Genomic DNA, 9,981 nt, shown 5'->3' with positions numbered 1-9,981 from the left:
CGTGTTGCGGCTACTTCTAGAAGCGTCCTCGGTCGGGGTTCTTAGGGTTCGCCGTAGTGGAGTGATTCACGCCGACACGCAAAGGGCTCCGCAATGTGGAGTGGGATGCCGACGCGTTCCGACTCAACGCGTGCCAAGACCGAACTCAGCAGTGGATTCAAACGAAGGTCACAAAGAAGAATGCCCGTAAAATAAAATAGTTATGTTTTCTGTTACACGTTTAGTAGTCTATGGGTAATGTTTTTACCATTACATTCCATCGGCATTGCTGGTACCACGATAGTCTATGGGCATTACTGACACACCACGGTAGTCTATGGGCATTACTGTGATACACCACGATAGTCTATGGGCATTACTGTGATACACCACGATAGTCTATGGGCATTACTGTGATACACCACGATAGTCTATGGGCATTACTGTGATACACCACGATAGTCTATGGGCATTACTGTGATACACCACGGTAGTCTATGGGCATTACTGTGATACACCACGGTAGTCTATGGGCATTACTGTGATACACCACGATAGTCTATGGGCATTACTGTGACACACCACGGTAGTCTATGGGCATTACTGTGATACACCACGATAGTCTATGGGCATTGCTGTGATACACCACGATAGTCTATGGGCACGTGGAAGCGAAAGCGCTTTGAGAATTCTCGAGAGCGAGGGGGCGGGGCTTTGAGAATTCTCGAGAGCGAGGGGGCGGGGCTTTTAGAATTCTCGAGAGCGAGGGGGCGGGGCTTTGAGAATTCTCGCGAGCGAGGGGGCGGGGCTTTGAGAATTATTGAGAGCGAGGGGGCGAGGCTTTGATAATTATCGAGAGCGAGGGGGCGGGGTTTCGCGAAACTTCCACCAATCACCGGAGCACGCCGGGGCGAGACCCCCGCCCGCGTCTTCTCGAAATTTCGCGTTCGCTATAAGCAGCGGCGCCGGCAGCCGCCGCGCTCACAGAAATCTGCCGCAGCCACCGCGAAAGCGCGAACCACTGCGCCTTGACGACTTCTCACTGCTACGGCAGAACGATACGAGGTAACGACGGCGTTATTGAGAGCAGTGTACGGTGTATGCGTCGTGCTCGGCGATGCTTGTAATGTTGAAGTAGCGACTGTCGGCTGGCTACTCGGAGGTGCAGTGGCTGCTCGGTGTCACGTCGAGTTGCACCACCACTCGGTCGGCCGTAAACCGGAGACCATCGGGCGGCGCCCGCCACTGACGGGGGACGCGAGAGAGCGAGCGAGGCGGTGGTGGGTGCCGTGGGGGTGCCGTGGGGGTGCCGTGGTGGGGTGCCGTGGTGGGGTGCCGTGGGTGGATGCCGTGTAGGGTGCCGTGGTGGGGTGCCGTGTGGGTGCCGTGGGGGTGCCGTGGTGGGTGTCGTGGGTGGGTGCCGTGGGGGGGTTCCGTGGGTGGATGCCGTGGGGGGGTGCCGTGGTGGGGGCCGTGGATGGATGCCGTGGTGGGGGCCGTGTGGGGGTGCCGTGGGTGGGTGCCGTGGGGGGTGCCGTGTGGGTGCCGTGGTGGGTGGGCGATGGTGCAGGCGGAGCGGTCAGCGGGTGGTGCCCGTGAGAGGGAACATTCTGGAAGGTCCATAGGGACTCTGTGCCTGCATAGGGGCTCCGTGTCTGCATAGGGGCTCCGTGTCCGCACAGGGGGCTCCGTGTCCGCACAGGGGGCTCCGTGTCCGCACAGGGGGCTCCGTGTCCGCACAGGGACTCCGTGTCCGTACAGGGGGCTCCGTGTCCGCACAGGGACTCCGTGTCCGCACAGGGGGCTCCGTGTCCGCACAGGGGGCTCCGTGTCCGCACAGGGACTCCGTGTCCGCACAGGGGGCTCCGTGTCCGCACAGGGGGCTCCGTGTCCGCGTGTCCGCACAGGGGGCTCCGTGTCCGCACAGGGACTCCGTGTTCGCGTGTCTCCACAGGGGCTCTCTAGAGGCTCAGTGGGTGCCCCCACGCGTCTCCTCTCCTGCGCTGCTATCTCCACAGATGCCCGAGGTGTCGGAGACGACGCAGCCCATGGCGGGCAGTGGCGAGGAGGCGGAGACCTTCGCCTTCCAGGCGGAGATCGCCCAGCTCATGTCCCTCATCATCAACACCTTCTACTCCAACAAGGAGATCTTCCTGCGCGAGCTCATCTCCAACAGCTCCGACGTACGGAACCACTCACACCCCGCTCCTCGCACACACGGACACACCATGCTCCACACACACGGACACACCCCGCTCCACACACACGGACACACACCGCTCCTCACACACCCTGACACACGGACACACCAGGCTCCACACACACGGACACACCCCGCTCCACACACACGGACACACACCGCTCCTCACACACGGACACACACCGCTACACACACACCCTGACACACGGACACACCAGGCTCCACACACACGGACACACCAGGCTCCACACACCCTCACACACGGACACACCCCGCTCCACACACCCTCACACACGGACACACCCCGCTCCACACACCCTGACACACGGACACACCCCGCTCCACACACCCTCACACACGGACACACCCCGCTCCACACACCCTGACACACGGACACACCCCGCTCCACACACCCTCACACACGGACACACCCCGCTCCTCACACCCTCACACACGGACACACCCCGCTCCACACACACGGACACACGGACACACCCCGCTCCACACACCCTCACACACGGACACACCCCGCTCCACACACCCTCACACACGGACACACCCCACTCCACACACCGTCACACACGGACACACCCCGCCACACCCCTGACGCCACCGGCCCCCCACGCTATTAAGGGGGAGGGGATGCTAGGACCCCCCCCACCCGCCCCTTCACACATCCAAAGTATCGTATGGGCCGCTTGCGGTCTAATTGTGATTTTAGATTAACGTTGCTGCTGTCATTGTGAGTGGCCCCATGTCCACTGCTACTGTGTAGACTGCTTGCCAATACACTTCCATGACTGACAGTGTGGAAATGAGGCCTTCATCCAACAGTAGATTGGCAGACATCTTTGCAATGTATTATTTTATTTACTCCGCTTGTTTACCTCAGAGTCCTAAGACTCGTTTTCAGGAGGGTCCTGCAAAGTTTTTGTGGTTGGGGACGATGTTACTTGGTGTGTGTGATCCAAATTGAGTAATTTGCCGGTATTCTTTCAGCCAGCATTGGGATGTTTTTGGCCAATATCTCGATATAGGAAGTTGATGCGTTCCTGGAGCTTCATTTGTATATCAAAAGTTGTTACATTGAATAGCATGTACGTTAGTACTCTGAGGGTGCGTTCCAATTTCATACAATAAACATTCAATAACTTCCCATTCGTATCAAGATCATTTATATTGAAAATATTTTATTCTGTACAGTATTAAAATACAAAAACCGTCATAATTAAAAGAAACCGTGTAATGTACTGAAAAAATATTCACACTAGCCAGTGTAGTCTTCGGTGCAGTCATGAGGGGCTACATTGCCCACCAAACACCATATCACCGTAACAGTGTATTGTTGCATGCTGATTGGCCGAGACGAATGTAGACACAATTTCTATAGCCGATCTCAATGCTCATAAAACTGTATCTTGTAATTTTATTCTTATTTATATTGAACTGTAGATGGGCTATTTTATTTATCAAATTTCAGTGAATTTATTTTTTGCCATTAATATAATAGTAATAAATCCAAAGTTTGTATATCGAAAATTTGCTTATCGAGGTATTATTTACTAAGTTACATAACCAAAGTATTGTTCGCTATGGGAGGAAACCTGAGCAAACCTGATGAAGCCCATGAAAAATAGGGGGAGAGTGTATAAACTCCAGGCACCCTCATAGTCAGTAATAAAACCCAGGCCCTTCTTGCCGTGAGGCACATGAGTTGCCACTGTGCCGCCACCCTGCCGCTTAGTCGTAGATTCCGGAATTTGGTCGAGCCGTGAATGTGATGGTCGTGGATGTGGTAGCATGCGTCGATCTGCTGTTGCCATGGCATTGTAAACATCACTGTGCGGTCCCCCGTCTGCCCAGGCGCTGGACAAGATCCGCTATGAGAGCCTCACTGACCCCAGCAAGCTGGACACTGGCAAGGAGCTCAAGATCGACATCGTCCCCAATAAGATCGACCGCACACTCACACTCGTCGACACGGGCATCGGCATGACCAAGGCCGACCTCGTCAACAACCTAGGCACCATCGCCAAGTCGGGCACCAAAGCCTTCATGGAGGCCCTGCAGGCGGGCGCCGACATCTCGATGATCGGCCAGTTCGGCGTGGGCTTCTATTCTGCCTACCTGGTGGCCGAGCGCGTCACCGTCGTCACCAAGCACAACGACGACGAGCAATATGTGTGGGAGTCTTCGACCGGCGGCTCGTTTACCGTGAGGCCCGACAACGATGGTGAGTATGAGCTCCCGGTGGAGCACGCGTGGCTCTCGCCATGCCGCACGCCCAGCACACCCCGCTGCCGGGTGATGAGTTTGCTAATCTCGAGTGGCTGCGATGATGCGGTGCAGGGGAGCCTCTCGGTCGTGGCACCAAGATCGTGCTCCACATTAAGGAGGACCAGACTGAGTACCTGGAGGAGAGGTCAATTAAGGACATTGTCAAGAAGCACTCCCAGTTCATCGGCTACCCCATCACGCTTTACATGAGTAACGTGCTGCGTTTCGTACATTCGACCAACTCGGACCGCAGTCCGTTTGTTTCATCGCTGTTTTGGTGAGCAACCTCCATTGTATGTCGTCTGAAGTTTGGGTAATCCGTCTGTTGCAGGTGGAGAAAGAACGCAACAAGGAGGTGAGCGATGACGAGGAGGATAAGGAGGAGGCGGCTCCTGATAAATCTAAGAGAGGTCTGACGACGACACTCCCAACATCGAAGACGTAGGCTCCGATGAGGAGGAGGACAAGGCCAAGGACTCGGACAAGAAGATAAAGAAGAAGATCAAGGAGAAGTACACGGACAAGGAGGAGCTGAACAAGACAAAGCCGCTGTGGACACGCAACCCGGACGACATCACGGCGGAGGAGTATGGCGAGTTCTACATGAGCCTCACCAACGACTGGGAGGACCACCTTGCCGTGAAGGTGAGCGTGGTGGTGCCGTTGTCTCTGGACATAGTGGAGGTGACGAGCCAGGGCCTCGTGGCTGCCGTATGTGGCCTGGCGTGTGTTGCCCGTCTGTTGACTTGTGCGATGATGCGGCCCAGAGGGTAGCATGTTCGCTGCTTGTTACAGAGGTTTGTTCAATTGTTAAGAGGCCTGCCTGGTTATAACTGCGGGGTGTATGAACCGTAAAAATACGCTATATCTGCCTCGGTGTACGGTTCAGAGATTGTGTGACGTAATTTGTGTTGTGGCATCATAGTCCAAATTCACTACATTTGTAACGTTAAACCACAGCGTTGCTTAATTGGAACAACAAGTGGCAACATTGCCTCCCCCCTCCTCCACCCAACTGTGAAGCAACTGCAGACTTCAAAAGGTGCCTTCGTGATGAGGGCCATGCGCCACAGGAAATGCGCAAGTACAAAATGTACTGAATGCCTATTGCACATGGCGTGTTTGTGCTACAGCACTTCTCGGTGGAGGGGCAGCTGGAATTCCGGGCGCTGCTCTTCGTCCCCCGGCGGGCGGCTTTCGACCTCTTTGAAAACAAGAAGAAGAAAAACAACATCAAGCTGTACGTTCGACGTGTCTTCATCATGGACAACTGTGAAGACCTCATCCCGGAGTATCTCAGTAAGCGGGGATGCATGCAGGCTTGAGAGCAACTCGTAAACAATGTCATTTTTTTCCTCCCTTAAAGCACTTCTATTCAATGGTTTCTCTAGAGTTTTTACAGTGATAAATACTAAAGCCGTGAATGTTCACCGTGTGCAGACTTCATGAAGGGAGTGGTGGACTCCGAGGACCTTCCCCTTAACATCTCGCGTGAGATGCTGCAGCAGAGCAAAATCCTCAAGGTGATCCGCAAGAACATCGTCAAGAAGTCCATGGAGCTGTTCGCGGAGCTCGCCGAGGACAAAGATAACTACAAGAAGTTCTATGAGCAGTTCTCCAAAAACATCAAGGTGGATGCTCTCACCATTTGCCGAATTTCTGCAGCGGTGTGGATTTGAATATTTTGCGATTCGTGCTTTTCCCGTCGTTCAGTTCGTCAGGGGGAAATCTGACCCTGTCGCTCTGCCTTTTATCGTTATTCCCCACAGCTGGGAATCCACGAGGACTCTCAGAACCGGAAGAAGCTGGCGGAGCTGCTCCGCTACCATACGTCCATGTCGGGCGAGGACATGTGCTCGCTGAAGGACTACGTGTCTCGAATGAAAGAAAACCAGAAGCACATCTACTACATCACCGGTGCGGGCAGACACGCACGTGCCAACAGCACCACACGCGCCACGACACCACACTCCATGGCACCACACACGCACTGCTGCACGACACACGATGCTCTTCACACAGCCTGCTAGCACTTCCTGGCTAAGAACGTTGCCCAAGTATTGAACTTAAGTGTAGACTGTACAAGTAATCTAATTGTGAAGCTTTGCAGACTGTTAATCGTCCCTCGGTCTATAAATAGCATTCCACTTTGTGGTTGTTAACAGTGGTTCTCCTTTAGATTAGTCTTCGTCAAAGGAATCTGGAATGGGACTGTAAACGGGAGATGAGCATCGTCGCGATGCTCATTTGAGCGGGAATTTGCCAAACCGTTAGACGAGGCCGTGGTGCCGGAAGGCTAATTTGTGAACCGCGATTTCGCTCGCAGGCGAGTCAAAAGCGCAAGTGGCCAACTCTGCGTTTGTGGAGCGCGTGCGCAAGCGTGGCCTGGAGGTGGTGTACATGGTGGAGCCCATCGATGAGTACTGCGTGCAGCAGCTGAAGGAGTTTGACGGGAAGACCCTCGTCTCCGTCACCAAGCAGGGCATGGAGCTTCCGGAAGATGAGGAAGAGAAAAAGAGACAGGAGGAGGCCAAGGCCAAGTTTGAGAATCTCTGCAAGGTGGTCAAGGAGATCCTGGAGAAGGTGGAGAAGGTGAGCACTCGGCAGGACTTGTGATGTGAACCTGTCTGGGGTGGGGAGCCACCCCCAAACTGAAACTAAATTATTTTTAGCTTACCAGGCAAGGCCCACTGAGCTATACAGCTCTTAGAAGCGATCTGGCCACAAATGATAGCCCAATGAAGTGGCTTATCATGTGGAAATTTCTAGGAGCTATATACTCTCGATCCATGTTTCTAAATGTGGAGAGAACAACCGGAGGTATTGGAGAAAAATCCATGTGACCACGGGGAGAACATGCAAACTCCAAATATCCAGGTGTCAGGACTGGGATCGAACCCACGACCTGTATACCAGGCGAGGTAGTTAACATCTCAACACTGCGGCACCCAGTTCCTACCTCGCTGTGCTTGTTATAATTCAATGTAGAGTAGGTTTATGGTTGATGCAGCACTCCATCCAGTCACTTATTCAACGATGGTCAGTCCCCTCATCAATCTTCTATCGCTACGACCATGGTTTACTGTCCCCATCAACTTGCCCCTGATCCCTGCACCCAATGTTTGGCCTCATCGACACTTCGACCAATCCCAGTTCCTGTAAAAACACTTTCTGCGTCTTCACCTCACACTGCGCCTCTTTGAAATACCCTCCCCATTGTTTCCTTTTCCAAGCCTTGCATAACCTTCATCACTTCAAGACACATGTCACACTCTTACCTATTACAATTTTGATAGTACTGATAGTACTGTTTGTTGCTGGCCGCTTGACGTATTTGGGCCTGTGCTCGGCTGCTGTCAAGAAAAATCCACTTGACGCTTGGATGATTTCCACGAGGGCTCTGCTCACTTTTTTTCTGCGTAAATACAACGGCACTTGTCCACCGTGCTCATTGTTAATGCGCGTTCCCTTCTGTGCCGTGCAGGTGACCGTGTCAAATAGGCTGGTCTCCTCTCCGTGCTGCATCGTGACCAGCACCTACGGCTGGACGGCCAACATGGAGCGCATCATGAAGGCGCAGGCCTTGCGAGACTCCTCCACCATGGGCTACATGGCCGTCAAGAAGCACCTGGAGATCAACCACGACTACCCCATCGTGGAGACCCTGCGTCAGAAGGTGGAGGTGGACAAGAACGACAAGTCGGTGAAGGACCTGGTCATCCTGCTGTTTGAGACGGCGCTGCTGTCGTCTGGATTCACGCTCGAGGACCCACAGACGCATGCGAGCCGCATCTACCGCATGATCAAGCTGGGACTTGGTAGGCCTCGCATCGATTCCCTCTCGCAACAACTTGCAATTCCCCACCGTTAAATAGGCAACAAAATACAAAGAGAATTGGCCTCATTCCCGTTTCTCTCCATATACACACAGGCTTCTCGGAGTGTAATTTCAGCAGCATTTGGTACTACACGAGCCAATTCTGGACCAGTTTTGATGATCATTGTCCCATCAGCAGAGCCAGGTTTGCTTGAACCAATGCTGCTGAGATGTTTATGTTTTTAACATGGGTACTATCCATAATACATAGTCAAAGCTTTTTTGGGTACTAGTTTTTGTATATTGTACATAACACAATAATTACACTTAGCTATGCGAAGGAGGCATGCTGTCTGCTTATTTTATTTTTTATATCCCCCTTGCCACCACTTCTATTTTGTGTCAAAATGAGGTGGCTTGGGTGAGGGCAATTATTTTAATGGTCATCTTGTGTAGGTGATGTAATGGTGTAGACTGCCCATCCTGACCATCCTGCGAGGGTGACTACGGTCCCCAGAGCTGATAACAGCCGCTGCGTAGGCCACACTAGTTGACACATTACACCTGCTACACAAGGTGTGACCGCTCTCCCCAGTGAGGTGGGGTTGTTGGATGTGGAGCGTTAAGTGGAGCCTGTGTGTGTGGCAGGCATCGATGACGATGAGTCGACAATTGAAGACATCCCTGCCGGTCCCGCAGACGACCTTCCACCCCTGGAGGGCGACGACGAGAACGTGTCGCGCATGGAGGAAGTCGACTAGAGGAGGAAGAAGCCCCCCCCCCCGCCCTGTTCTCCCTCACACGATGTTATTCGTTGTGACCCTAGGGCTCTGCACATTCATAACAATTTTAAAGCGTTCACAAATATGAAGACTGGACCATGTAAAGGCTCCCAGTGTCTTTTCTTTTTAACCCACATGCCGAGTGAGCATGGCTCCACAAGCCCAAAACGTGAAGTGGTCACAGCAACAAACAGCACTTTCTTTCAAAGTTGTCATGGATCCGAGTGAACAGATTTTCCCGAAATTGAGCAAGATTCTTACAAGAGTGGGCAAAGCGATGAAGTATGATGGGAGGAGGGTATTTACAAGTGGAGCAGTGCGGTGAAGGAAGTGCCGCGTCCTGATTAATTATCCTACAGAGGTGTGTTGATTTCTGTATACTGTTAATGCTTCTATATAGTTCTGTGCTTATTCCATAGGCTGTTATTCCACTGTAAATGGTCGGTGTGCAGACAGCTGCTGGGAGAGTGGGTATGTCGACAAAACTCCCCTCCCTTTGCAGAACAAGCTACGATATACTGCATGCAGTGAATTTAAGTTATGTTTTTTTAAACGTTGGCTGCACCGTTGTCAATGCCATTCTGGTGCTTCTTTTAATTTCCTTGGATATTTTTTAATAAAAATTACACGCACATTACTGGGTTTATTCCTAAATGCGTCATGGCTGTTCATTGGTTTCTCGGCGGTGGAGCGAGTGGCTCGGAATCTGAAGGTTGTGAGTTCAAATCCTGATTTTGGGGTTGACTCGGCCCAACGTCCCTCTGGGATACAATAAGCAACACTGGGGAGAAAGCCAACGGTGTTTATACAATGGAGATACTTTTCTCACATGGGAATGAGGAATTTAAAATTGAGCTGCAAATGGGAGGTGACCGTTACCTCATTGCTCATTTGAGCAGAACAATGTAGCGCCACGTAGCGGCTGC

General features: G+C 52.7%; 1 pseudogene; it reads left to right on the top strand.

The window, feature by feature from the left end:
- Positions 1-949: 949 nt before the first annotated feature.
- LOC142917125 (heat shock protein HSP 90-alpha-like) lies at positions 950-9,701 on the top strand (annotated as a pseudogene).
- Positions 9,702-9,981: the final 280 nt, after the last annotated feature.

This window comes from Petromyzon marinus, unplaced genomic scaffold (genome assembly GCF_048934315.1).
Source record: "Petromyzon marinus isolate PM22_M1 ecotype Great Lakes invasive population unplaced genomic scaffold, UKy_Petmar_22M1.pri1.0 PM_G_Scaffold_42, whole genome shotgun sequence".
Lineage (NCBI taxonomy): Eukaryota > Metazoa > Chordata > Hyperoartia > Petromyzontiformes > Petromyzontidae > Petromyzon > Petromyzon marinus.
Note: the sequence above shows the minus strand (reverse complement) of the source record. Positions and strands in the feature narration are given on the sequence as shown.